The following is a 13,347-nucleotide window of genomic DNA, read 5'->3' as shown; positions in this document are numbered from 1 at the left end:
CTCTGAGAGAGAGAGAGGGGGAGAGAGAGAGGGGGGAGAGGGAATAGACAATAGAAAATAGACAACAGATGCCAGAGTAGAGGCCATTCGGCCCTTCCAGCCAGCACCGCCATTCACTGTGATCACGGAAGAGAGAGAAAGGGGTGGGGAGAGGGAAATGAAGAGGGAAGAAGAGAGAGGGGTGGGGAGGGGAGCAGAGAGGGGAGGGGGAGACAGTTGTGGGGAGGGAGGAGCGAGGGGAGGAATGAGATGGGGCGGAGGAGAGAGGGGGAATAGTGTGGAGGGAGGGGGAAGAGTGGGGAGGGAGATGGGGTAGGGGAGGGGTGGTAGGAGGAGGGGGTGGGCAGGGAGAGGGGTGAGGAGACAGAGATGGAGGTGGGGAGGAGAGGGGGTGGGGGACAGGAGGAGATAGTGATGGGGAGGGGAAGATAGGTGTGGGAGAGGGGGGAGAGGAGGGAGATGGGGTAGGGGAGGGAAGGGAGGAGGTCACAACTAACACCCTCTTAAATATAGCCGATGAACTGTGGCCTCAACTACCTTCTGTTGCAGAGAATTCCACAGGTTTTCCCATTATCCTTAAACTGTGGCCCCTTGTCCTGGACTTCCCCAACATCGGGAATAATCTTCCTGCATTTAGCCTGTCCCACCCCTTTAGAATTTTGTAAATTTCTACAAGACCCCCCCCCCCCCTCAATCTTATAATGTCTAATGAGTACAAGGCGAGTCTATCCAGTCTTTCTTCATATGAAAGTCCTGACATCCCAAGAATCAGTCTGGTGAACCTTCTCTGTACTCCCTCTACGGCAAGAATTTCTTTGGCAAGGGAGATAGAGAGGGGGGAGGAGAGAGGGGTGGGGGAGGGGAAGAGAGAGGGGGGAGGGAGGGGAGGACGGAGATGGGGTGTGGTAGAGGGGGAATAGTGTGGATGTAGGGGGCAGGTTGGGGAGGAGGTAGGGGGTGGGGGAGTGAGGGAAAGGGGTTGGGGATGGAAGGGGTTGGGCGAGCGAAGGGATGAGAGGGAAAGGGGGTGGCGGAGGTAAGGGGGCGGGGGTGAGAGGGATGGAGTTGGGAGGAGGAGGGGGAGGAGAGGGAGAGGGGTGAGGAGAGGGAGATGGAGAGGGGGAGGAGAGGGGGATGGGGAGGGGAAGAGAGGGATGGGGAGGGGAAGAGAGAGGGGAGGGGGGAGAGATGTGGGGGAGGGGAGGAGGTAGAGGAGGTAGGGGAGAGAGGGGGAGGAGCATGGAGGTAGGAGGAAGAGAGGGGAGCGAGAATGGAGGTGCGGGAGTGAGAGATGGGGGTGAGAGGAGGAGGGGAGGGAGAGGGGTGAGGAGATGGAGAGGGGGTGGGGAGCTGGAGGAGAGGGGGATGGGGGAGATGGGGGAGGGACGGGGAGGAGGGAGATGTGGTAGGAGAGGGAGGAGGAAGGGAGCGGGAGATGGGGGAGGGATGGGGGAGGGAGGGGAGGAGGGAGATGGGTTAGGGGAGAGAGGAGAAAGTGTGTGGAGGGAGGGGGAAGAGTGGGGAGAGAGATAGGGTTGGAGGAGAGAGGGATGGGAGTGGGTGGAGGAGGGGAGGAGAGGGAGAGGGATATGGAGATGTTGAGGAGAGAGGGGTGGGGGAGGGGAGGAGAGAGCGATGGGGGAGGGGTGTGATATGGGGGGATGGATGCTGGAGGGAGGGGGAGGAGGGAGATGGGGTAGGGGAGGGAGGGGGAAGATTGTGGAGGGAGGGTGTGTGGGGGAAGAGGTGAGGGAGAGTGGGAGGGGGAGGGGAGAGAGAAGTGGTAGAGTGGGGAGGGAGGGAGGGAGGGGAGAGGGGTAAGGGGTGGTGGAAGAGGGACAGATGGTTAGGGGAAGGGGTGGGGAGGAAGATTTGATTTAAAATGTTTACAAAAACACGACAACATTTAATCAGGAGTGGATACTTGGAATGAAAAGTGAAATCTCTGCCGAAATGGAATAAAATCTCGGCAAGTCTGCGTCTGGTGTTGGCGTAGCAACTAATTAAAGGCTGGCAGCCACAAGTCAGGTAGAAAGCCGACAGCCAGTCGGACGGCAGCCACAGACTTTTATATTATCAAAATAGAAAATAGATAGACAGTGAGAATCCGTAGACGGAATTATACAGACAATCATGGGAAAAGCAATTAGCTCAACATATAACGAAAGCCTACAGCATATACACATATAGACACATAGATAATAGGTGCAGTAGTAGAGGTCATTCGGCCCTTCTAGCCTGCACTGCCATTCAATATGATCATGGCTGATCATCCAACTCAGTATCCTGTACCTGCCTTCTTTCCATACCCCCTGATCCCTTTAGCCACAAGGGCCACATCTAACTCCCTCTTAAATATAGCCAATGAACTGTGGCCTCAACTCCCTTCTGTGGCAGAGAATTCCATAGATTCACCACTCTCTGTGTGTGTGAAAAAAAATGTTTTTCTCATCTCGGTCCTAAAAATGCCCCCCTTATCCTTAAACTGTGTGGCCCCTTGTTCTGGACTACCCCAACATCGGAAACAATCTTCCTGCATCTAGCCTGTCCAACCCCTTAACACTTTTGTAAGTTTCTATAAGTTTCTACACTGACTGTGATGTGTTCAGGACAGCAGCATCCTATGATGACCTCATCAACATCGAGGAGTACGCAGAGACTGTAACCAGCTACATTGTCAAGTACACCGAGGATGTCACTGTCATGAAAACCATCACTGCACGTGGAAACGAAAAGCCATGGATGACAGCAGAGGTGCGCTCGCTGCTGAGGGCCCGTGATGCAGCCTACAGAGCCGGTAACACAGCCGCTCTTTGATCTACCAGGACTGCACTGGAAAAAGGAATCAGGGCAGCAAAACGTGCCTACGCGGGGAAAATCCAGGGACACCTCTGTGATACAGGAGACACCAGGAGGATGTGGAATGTAATCCAAACACTGTCGGGTACAAGGCAAGGCAGCAAGTAACCGACACCGACTCTTCTCTCCCAGATGAACTGAACAACTTCTTTGCACATTTTGATGCAGCAAACACCACACCCAAGGGGAGAGCCAGCCCCTGCTTACAATCCGACCAGCCAGTCCTGAACATAGACCAGATGGACACACGGAGAATCCTGTCTAAGGTCAACCCGTGGAAAGCAGTCGGACCCGACAACATCCCAGGACGTGTGCGCAAGGAATATGCTGAGGAGTTGGCAGATGTGCTAACAGACATCTTTAACATCTCCCTTAGTCAAGCCATTGTCTCAAAACTTCCGCGATAATCCCCAGAGCGAAGAAACCAGTGGTTGCCTGCCTAAATGACTACCGCCCTGTCGCCCTGACCCCAATAATAATGAAGTGTTTTGAACGCCTGGTGAAACCCCACATTACTGCCAGCCTCCCATCATCGTTAGACCCCCTCCAGTTTGCCTATCGCCCCAACCGTTCTACAGAGGATGACATCCCTACCATGCTGCACACAGTACTCACGCATCTGGAAAACAAAAACACATACGCCAGAATCCTGTACATTGACTTCAGCTCAGCGTTTAACACCATCATCCCACAGAGACTTGTGGAGAAACTAACCCTGCTGGGCCTCAACACCACCCTGTGTCACTAGGTCTTGGACTTTCTGACAGAGAGACCGCAGTCAGTCCGTGTTGGCAAGAACACTTCAGGCTCGATCACGCTGAGCACCGGCTCCCCTCAAGGCTGTGTGCTCAGCCCACTGGTGTTCACATTGCTCACACATGACGGTGCTGCCAGATTCAGGGACAATAAGATCATAAAATTCGCGGATGACACAACAGTGGTGGGACTCATCAACGGAGATGACGAATCAATGTACAGGGAGGAAGTAAAACAAGTAGTGGACTGGTGCGGCAAAAATAATCTAGAATTAAATGTCGATAAAACGAAGGAGATGGTTGTCGACTTCAGGAGGGCGCAGCCAAAGCATACACCCCTCAACATCAGTGGCACTGCAGTGGAGACAGTGGAGAGCATAAAGTTCCTCGGTGTGCAAATTACAGACAGCCTCACCTGGTCCAGGAACACCACTGGGACCGTCAAACGGGCCCATCAGCGACTGCACTTCCTGAGGAAACTAAAACAGGCCTCACTCCCCACCAACATCCTCAGGACTTTCTACAGGGGCACGGTGGAGTCTGTACTCACGTACTGCATAAATACGTGGTACTCCTCCTGCAACTGCTCGGACAGGAAGGCTCTGCATAGGGTAGTGAGGGGAGCAGAGAGGATCATTGGCGTCTCCCTACCCTCGGTACAAGAACTGTTCCAGAGCCGCTGTCTGAAAAAAGCTCAGAGAATTGCTAAGGACAAACTGCATCCCCTCCACATACACCTGGATCTCCTGCCATCAGGCAAGATATATCGAAGCATCAAAGCCCGGACTACAAGACTGCTAAACAGCTTCCTACCACAGGCTGCGAGGCTGCTAAACAGTCACTCTGTACTCACAGTCACTTGATTCTGCGGCTGGCACTGGCCACTTTAATAACTGGCACTGGCCACTTTAATAACTGGCACTGGCCACTCAAATCAGCTGCCCCTGGACATTTTATGATTGGTTTTACTGTATTTTAACGTTGTGTTTTACCTGCGTTTAACTATTTATACTGTTCCATCAGGGGCTGGAATGTTTTTAGTGTTATTATGTGTGAAATGTTTTAAATTTCATGTGCGATGCTCCGGTATTCCCTGGGAAACGTCTTCTCATTTTGCACTGTACAACTGTTGCTTGCAAGATGACTATAAAGGTTGATTGATAGATTGATTGATTGGAAGTTTCCCCCTCAATCTTCTCAATTCTAATCTGTGGAATTCTCTGCCACAGAAGGTAGTTGAGGCCAGTTCATTGGCTACATTTAAGAGGGAGTTAGATGTGGCCCTTGTGGCTAAAGGGATCAGGGGGTATGGAGAGAAGGCAGGTACGGAAGTGGCGGCATTGCCCTGGCAACAGCGGCTCACCTGCAGTCCCGTTGTTTTTGCTTTTTTGTGTTGTTTTTTTCGTTTTGGTTAGTCTAGTTTTTGGTTTTTAGTTTGTGTTTTGGGTGGGGTGGCGTGGGGTGGGGGGGGGTCGTATTCCCCTTCTCTGCCTCCGTCTGCGCTGAGGCCTAATGGCGGAGCTGGCGACCTCGAGGCTCAGGAGGCAGAGCCCGCCAGGACTCGCTCCCGTGAGGGCGGTCCGGCTCGGGGCTGGAACAGCGCTCCCGTGAGGGTCTGTGACGCTCCCGTGAGTGCAGCCAGCCCGAGGGTGGAACGATGTTCCCGTCGGAGCGGCCGAGCTCGGGGTGGTGCGGCGCTCCCAGCCCGAGGGAGGTTCGGCGCCCATGTCGGAGCGGCCCAGCCCGAGGGAGGTTCGGCGCCCATGTCGGAGCGGCCCAGCCCGAGGGAGAAGCGGCGCCCATGTTGGGGCGGCCCAGCCCGAGGGAGAAGCGGCGCCCATGTTGGGGCGGCCCGGCCCGAGGGAGAAGCGGCGCACATGTCGGGGCGGCCCAGCCCGGAGGAGAAGCGGCGCCCATGTCGGGGCGGCCCAGCCCGAGGGAGAAGCGGTGCCCATGTTGGGCGGCCCAGCCCGGGGGAGAAGCGGCGCCCATGTCGGGGCGGCCCAGCCCGAGGGAGAAGCGGCGCCCATGTTGGGGCGGCCCGGCCCGGTAGAGGTTCGGCGCCCATGTTGGGGCGGCCCAGCCCGAGGGAGCAGCGGCGCCCATGTTGGGGCGGCCCAGCCCGAGGGAGAAGCGGTGCCCATGTTGGGGCGGCCCAGCCCGGGGGAGGTTTGGCGCCCATGTCGGGGCGGCCCAGCCCGAGGGAGAAGCGGCGCCCATGTTGGGGCGGCACAGCCCGGGGGAGGTTCGGCGCCCATGTCGGGGCGACCCAGCCCGAGACCCAGCCCAGCCCGAGGGAGAAGCGGCGCCCATGTCGGGGCGGCCCGGCCCGGGGGAGGTTCGGCGCCCATGTCAGGGCGGCCCAGCCCGAGGGAGAAGCGGTGCCCATGTCGGGGCGGCCCAGCCCGAGGGAGAAGCGGTGCCCATGTCGGGGCGGCCCAGCCCAGGGGGGAAGCGGCGCCCATGTCAGGGCGGCCCAGCCCGAGGGAGAAGCGGTGCCCATGTCGGGGCGGCCCAGCCCGAGGGAGAAGCGGCGCACATGTCGGGGCGGCCCAGCCCGAGGGAGAAGCGGCGCCCATGTTAGAGCGGCCCAGCCCAGGGGAGGCTCGGCGCCCATGTCGGGGCGGCCCAGCCCGAGGGAGAAGCGGTGCCCATGTCAGGGCGGCCCGGCCCGAGGGAGAAGCGGCGCCCATGTCGGGGCGGCACAGCCCGAGGGAGAAGCGGTGCCCATGTCGGGGCGGCCCGGCCCGAGGGAGAAGCGGCGCCCATGTCGGGGCGGCCCGGCCCGAGGGAGAAGCGGCGCACATGTCGGGGCGGCCCAGCCCGGGGGAGAAGCGGTGCCCATGTCAGGGCGGCCCGGCCCGAGGAAGAAGCGGCGCCCATATCGGGGCGGCCCGGCCCGAGGGAGAAGCGGCGCACATGTCGGGGCGACCCAGCCCGAGGCTGAGACGGTACGGTACTCACGTGAGGGCGGCTGGGACGGCGATCTGGCGGCGGTGACCTCTGCGTCCACTGGACTGGAGGGCGGCAGCTTCGACAACCCCGGGCCGCGGTGTTTGAGCCGCGGGACTGTTTGTAACATCGCCCGGTGGGGTATTGCCTCAGCGCAGAGGGAGAAGAGGAGGGGAGGAGACTGCAGACCTAAGACTTTTTGCCTCCATGACAGTGAGGAGGTGCTTGGTGGACTCACTGTGTTGGATGTTAATATGTGTTTATTGTTGTTTTTATTGTATTGTGTGCATGACTGCAGGCATGACATTTCGTTCAGACTTGTCTGAATGACAATAAAGGTTATCTGTATCTGTATCTGTGTCTGTTTTCTCCCCTGGTTGCACATTTGATGTGTTGTTCAAACTTGGGGAGAACTGATTTTAAGTTTGCGTGATTGAAATCACCAGCTATGATATGGGCTGTTTTGGGGAAGGTGTTCTCTTGTTTGCTGATAGCGCTATGGAGGTAGCCTAGGGCTATGCTAGCATTAGCATCCAGTGGGATATACACAGCTGTAACTACAACAACGGTAAATTCACGTGGGAGGTGGAAAGCCTGCATCTAACTATCAGGTACTCCAAATCAGCAGAACAGTGTATGTCAATGATTGTGGTATTTGTGCACCAGTTGTTGTGAACGTAGATGCATAACCCCCCTCCTTTGCTCTTACCGGAGTCTTTGTTTCTATCCCAGCGAAATGGTGTGCGGCCTGCTAGCTCAATGGCTCCGTCCGGTACATGTGCGTGTAGCCACATCTCTGTTATTAGCAGAATGCAACTGTCCGCGATGAATGTGTTAGCGGCGACCTGTAACCATATAACCATATAACAATTACAGCACGGAAACAGGCCATCTCGACCCTTCTAGTCCGTGCCGAACACATAATCTCCCCTAGTCCCATATACCTGCGCTCAGACCATAACCCTCCATTCCTTTCCCATCCATATAAATATCTAATTTATTTTTAAATGATAAAAACGAACTTGCCTCCACCACCTTCACTGGAAGCTCATTCCACACAGCTACCACTCTCTGAGTAAAGAAGTTCCCCCTCATGTTACCCCTAAACTTCAGTCCCTTAATTCTCAAGTCATGTCCCCTTGTTTGAATCTTCCCTACTCTCAGTGGGAAAAGCTTTTCCACGTCAACTCTGTCTATCCCTCTCATCATTTTAAAAACCTCTATCAAGTCCCCCCTTAACCTTCTGCGCTCCAAAGAATAAAGCCCTAACGTGTTCAACCTTTCTCTGTAACTTAGTTGCTGAAACCCAGGCAACATTCTAGTAAATCTCCTCTGTACTCTCTCTATTTTGTTGACATCCTTCCTATAATTAGGCGACCAAAATTGTACACCATACTCCAGAATTGGCCTCACCAATGCCTTGTACAATTTTAACATTACATCCCAACTTCTATACTCAATGCTCTGATTTATAAAGGCCAGCACACCAAAAGCTTTCTTTACCACCCTATCTACATGAGATTCCACTTTCAGGGAACTGTGCACAGTTATTCCCAGATCCCTCTGTTCACCTACATTCTTCAATTCCCTACCATTTACCATGTACGTCCTATTTTGATTTGTCCTGCCAAGATGTAGCACCTCACACTTATCAGCATTAAACTCCATCTGCCATCTTTCAGCCCACTCTTCCAACTGGCATAAATCTCTCTGTAGACTTTGAAACTCTACTTCATTACCCGCAACCCCACCTATCTTAGTATCATCTGCATACTTACTAATCCAATTTACCACGCCATCGTCCAGATCATTGATGTACATGACAAACAACAGTGGACCCAACACAGATCCCTGTGGCACCCCACTCGTCACTGGCCTCCAACCTGACAAACAACCATCCACCATTACTCTCTGGCATCTCCCATTCAGCCACTGTTGAATCCATCTTGCTACTCCACCATTAATACCCAACCATTGAACCTTCTTAACCAACCTTCCACGAGGAACCTTGTCAAAGGCCTTACTGAAGTCCATATACACAACATCCACTGCTTTACCCTCATCAATTTCCCGAGTAACATCTTCAAAAAATTCAAGAAGATTAGTTAAACATGACCTTCCAGGCACAAATCCATGTTGACTGTTCCTAATCAGACCCTGTTTATCCAGATGCTTATATATATTATCTCTAAGTATTCTTTCCATTAATTTGCCCACCACTGACGTCAAACTAACAGGTCTATAATTGCTAGGTTTACTCCTAGACCCCTTTTTAAACAATGGAACAACATGCGCAGTACGCCAATCCTCCGGCACTTTTCCCGTTTCTAATGACATTTGAAATATTTCTGCCATAGCCCCTGCTATTTCTACACTAACTTCCCTCAATGTCCTAGGGAATATCCTGTCCGGACCTGGAGACTTATCCACTTTTATATTTCTCAAAAGTGTCAGTACTTCCTCTTCTTTGATCCTCATAGTTTCCATAGCTACTCTACTTGTTTTCCTTACCTCACATAATTCAATATCCTTCTCCTTGGTGAATACCGAAGAAAAGAAACTGTTCAATATCTCCCCCATCTCTTTTGGCTCTGCAGATAGTTGGCCACTCTGACTCTCTAATGAACCAATTTTATCCCTCGTTATCCTTTTGCTATTAATATAGCGGTAGAAACCCTTCGGATTTACTTTTACCTTACTTGCCAAAGCAACCTCATATCTACTTTTAGCTTTTCTAATTTATTTCTTAAGATTCTTTTACTTTCGTTATACTCCTCAAGCACCTCATTTACTCCATGCTGCCTATAACTATTGTAGATCTCCCTCTTTTTCCGAACCAAGTGTCCAATTTCCCTTGAAAACCATGGCTCTTTACAATTTTTACGATTTTACGACTGTAGTCTTAGTTCGTCCATTTTGTTGGTGATGGATCTGGCGTTGGTGAGAATGATGCTGGGTAGCGGTGGTTTATGTGGTTGTTGCATTAGCCTAGCGACGCGTCCGGACCGGCGACCACGCGTTTGCTTCCTGTGCTTCCTCCGTCTCCGGCGTTTGCTGGGGCCGAACACAATCCACGGAGAGCCCGGTGTCCTGGCTATCTCCTCCGGTATGTTTCGTAACTTCCTGTTTACTTTGTAACCCAATAAGCAGAAGATCCTGTCGGGTGACGGTGAGATTCGCACGACAAAACGTAACGACATCAAACAGACATACAAACAAAAAAGCACAACAAAGCACCGAAAGGAGAGCTTCGAGCCGCTGTGACTGTGCGCGCCGCCATCTTGGAGAATTTTAAATTGTTCCTCGTGTGTGTCTGTTAGTGTTACTGTGCGGGGAACGTCTGTGGGTACAGACTCGCTACAGTTGAGGCCAGTTCATTGGCTATATTTAAGAGGGAGTTAGATGTGACCCTTGTGGCTAAAGGGATCAGGGGGTATGGAGAGAAGGCAGGTCCAGGATACTGAGTTGGATGATCAGCCATGATCATATTGAATGGCGAATGGTGCAGGCTCGAAGGGCCGAATGGCCTCTACTCCTGCACCTATTGTCTGTGTTTCTATCATTGGCGTCTCCCTACCCTCGGTACAAGAACTGTTCCAGAGCCGCTGCCTGAGAAAAGCACTGAGCATAGCAAAGGCCAAACTGCACCCCCTCCACATACACCTGGATCTCCTGCCATCAGGCAAGAGATACCGTAGCATCAAAGCCCAGACTACCAGGCTGCTAAACAGCTTTCTCCACAGGCTGTGAGGCTGCTAAACTGTTACTCCACCTGATTCTGCGGCTTTTGTTGCTCTGACAATTTAATAACTCTGGCACTGGCCACTCAAATCAGCTGCCCTGGACATTGTAAGGACTGTTTTTACTGTATTTTAATGTTGCTGTTTTACCAGTTTTTAACTATTTATACTATTCCAACAGGGACTGGATTGTTTTTCCTGATATTATGTGTGAAATGTTTATGTGCGATGCTCCGGTATTCCCTGGGAAACGTCTTCTCATTTTGTACTGTACAATTGTTACTTTGCAAGATGACAATACGGGTGATTGATTGATTGTCTGCGAGATGCGTTGCGGCCAATCACCGATCAGCTTCCCTTTACTGAAGCAGAAGATGGCTGCAGCCAAAATCACCGTCTCTCTGCTGTTTACACACAGTATTCGGCATATTATCTAAATGGTGGCCGACTAGGAAAAGGGGAGATGCAGCGAGACCTGGGTGTCATGGTACACCAGTCATTGAAAGTAGGCATGCAGGTGCAGCAGGCAGTGAAGAAAGCGAATGGTATGTTAGCTTTCATAGCAATAGGATTTGAGTATAGGAGCAGGGAGGTTCTACTGCAGTTGTACAGGGTCTTGGTGAGACCACACCAGGAGTATTGCGTTATTACGCAAAGACATTATTGCCATAGAGGGAGTGCAGAGAAGGTTCACCAGACTGATTCCCGGGATGTCAGGACTGTCTTATGAAGAAAGACTGGATAGACTTGGTTTATACTCTCTAGAATTTAGGAGATTGAGAGGGGATCTTATAGAAACTTATAAAATTCTTAAGGGGTTGGACAGGCTAGATGCAGGAAGATTGCTCCCGATGTTGGGGAAGTCCATGACAAGGGGTCACAGCTTAAGGATAAGGGGGAAATCCTTTAAAACCGAGATGAGAAGAACTTTTTTTCACGCAGAGAGTGGTGAATCTCTGGAACTCTCTGCCACAGATGGTAGTCGAGGCCAGTTCATTGGCTATATTTAAGAGGGAGTTAGATGTGGCCCTTGTGACTAAGGGGATCAGAGGGTATGGAGAGAAGGCAGGTACGGGATACTGAGTTGGATGATCAGCCATGATCATATTGAATGGCGGTGCAGGCTCGAAGGGCCGAATGGCCTACTCCTGCACCTAATTTCTATGTTTCTAAGAGACATTTCAGGTAACATTCTTTGCAAACCTTTATTGAAGCTGTATGAAGTCATTTATTTCATGAATTATTTATAACCATGTAACCATATAACAATTACAGCACGGAAACCCTTCTAGTCCGTGCCGAACACTTAATCTCCCCTAGTCCCATCTACCTGCACTCAGACCATAACCCTCCATTCCTTTCCCGTCCATATACCCATCCAATTCATTTTAAATGTTACTTCGCAGTCACGTGAGTGACTACGTGAAGAACCCGCCAGGACGCATGCGTGTCATATCGCTACACGCATTGCGAAACGACAGGCGGGGTGGAGCGTTCCCCCGCAGCGTTAATTTTGAAACCGAGATGGACAGGAAAGTGAATTACTCTGCGGTGGTTTTTTGTTTCCCGTGCTGTTTTTATAGGGGGAAACTATGGACAAAATAAGAGTCCACAAGGGCTGCATCTAAGCTGGCTGGAGAGGACCGCGGCGTTGCGGGCAGCCAGCAGCGGCTGACGGCACCAGCATTACCGTTAGTGGGATCAGCTGTGCCCGACTTGACACCTGCGCCGGCCAGATCAACACCACGGCCGGGCGGGAGGCTATACGGAACAGAGCCGTTGACTCTGACAAGTCGAACTGCAAAGAAACACTGTTGCTGGGGCCGAATGGAGCGGTTTATGGAGCAGATGCTCCACTGTGACAGACTCCGGGAGATGGAGGCTAGTCACCATGGGTATATAATACTCCCATGGCAGCACCTTATCCAGGGCTGCACAATGCATCTCCCTCGACAGAGGGGAGTACTGGGAACCAATTTTGGGCTGGCTCTGAGGGGTGTTTGCTGAAGAGACAACCAGCGTGCAGGGGGTGCAAGAACAATGACACTTGCTGGAAATGGTGCCCAATTTGTACAACTAGAGCAGACTGGACTGAGCATCCAGTATTGACTATCTCTCATTTAAACAACTATAGGAACATGGCTGTAATGGACACTACTGCCAAATATTTGGCACCGGTAAAATTGTGTATCCCTCAAAATTTCCCATGGTGAACAGTTGCATCTGGAAACACATTGGAGCGGGAGTCAGAAGCCAACATATTAAGCTTCAGAAAATCCTAAAATTGTTGACTGCAGGGATCACAGCAGTTACCCGGACAGTGGATGGAAAAGAGATGTCAGAACAACAGCAAGACGCTCTGGCATTATTCTGCAATACGCAGTACGAGGTGAATAGTCTCAGGAAGAACACCATCCGCCCAGCTTTAAGCCGTAAGTTGCAGAGCTGTGTAGACCTGGAGGTACTAAACCACCAATATCACTATTTGGGGGCAACCTGTCAAAACAGGTAAAAGCGCTCGATGAGGAGGCTAAATCCTTGGCGCTCATAAAGGCGGCAACAGATAGGACCTCCTACACACGACAACAGATCCCTACGCACCCTCCAGCAGAGCAAGACACACAGAAGCTGGTGAAAGCTCAAAGGCCAGGCAACAGGAAACAGGTATTTTTTAGGCCATGGCCCAGACCGGCCTGCGTGGAAGATGCACAAACCCCAAATCCAAGCTCCGGCGACTCAACCTCTATGGCGTCTGCAGAGGAAGAAATAAAATTTCCACTGGTCACCATGGAGGTAGGTGGGTCGGGTCTCTTCCAAAAAACAGCAAGTGTAAATAATACACAAATTGGTGGTAGATTACACTTTTTTTGTTTCATCGGAAAAAAACCCATTTGGTCATGGATTACCTACATGACATATTAATTGTGGGGGAAACTTTGGAATTAGCCAAAATAGCTGTATCAGCCACCAAACAATTGTTTGAGAATTTGGGGTTTATCATCCATCCAGTTAAATCTAAGCTAACACATTCCACCACTATG

General features: G+C 51.9%; 1 pseudogene; it reads left to right on the top strand.

The window, feature by feature from the left end:
• Nucleotides 1-12,818, top strand: part of LOC116969275 — a 55,162-nt pseudogene extending 42,344 nt beyond the window's left edge.
• Nucleotides 12,819-13,347: the final 529 nt, after the last annotated feature.

Source organism: Amblyraja radiata, unplaced genomic scaffold, assembly GCF_010909765.2.
Source record: "Amblyraja radiata isolate CabotCenter1 unplaced genomic scaffold, sAmbRad1.1.pri S140, whole genome shotgun sequence".
NCBI classification, from domain to species: Eukaryota; Metazoa; Chordata; class Chondrichthyes; order Rajiformes; family Rajidae; genus Amblyraja; species Amblyraja radiata.
This window is presented reverse-complemented; position numbering and strand designations above follow the sequence as displayed.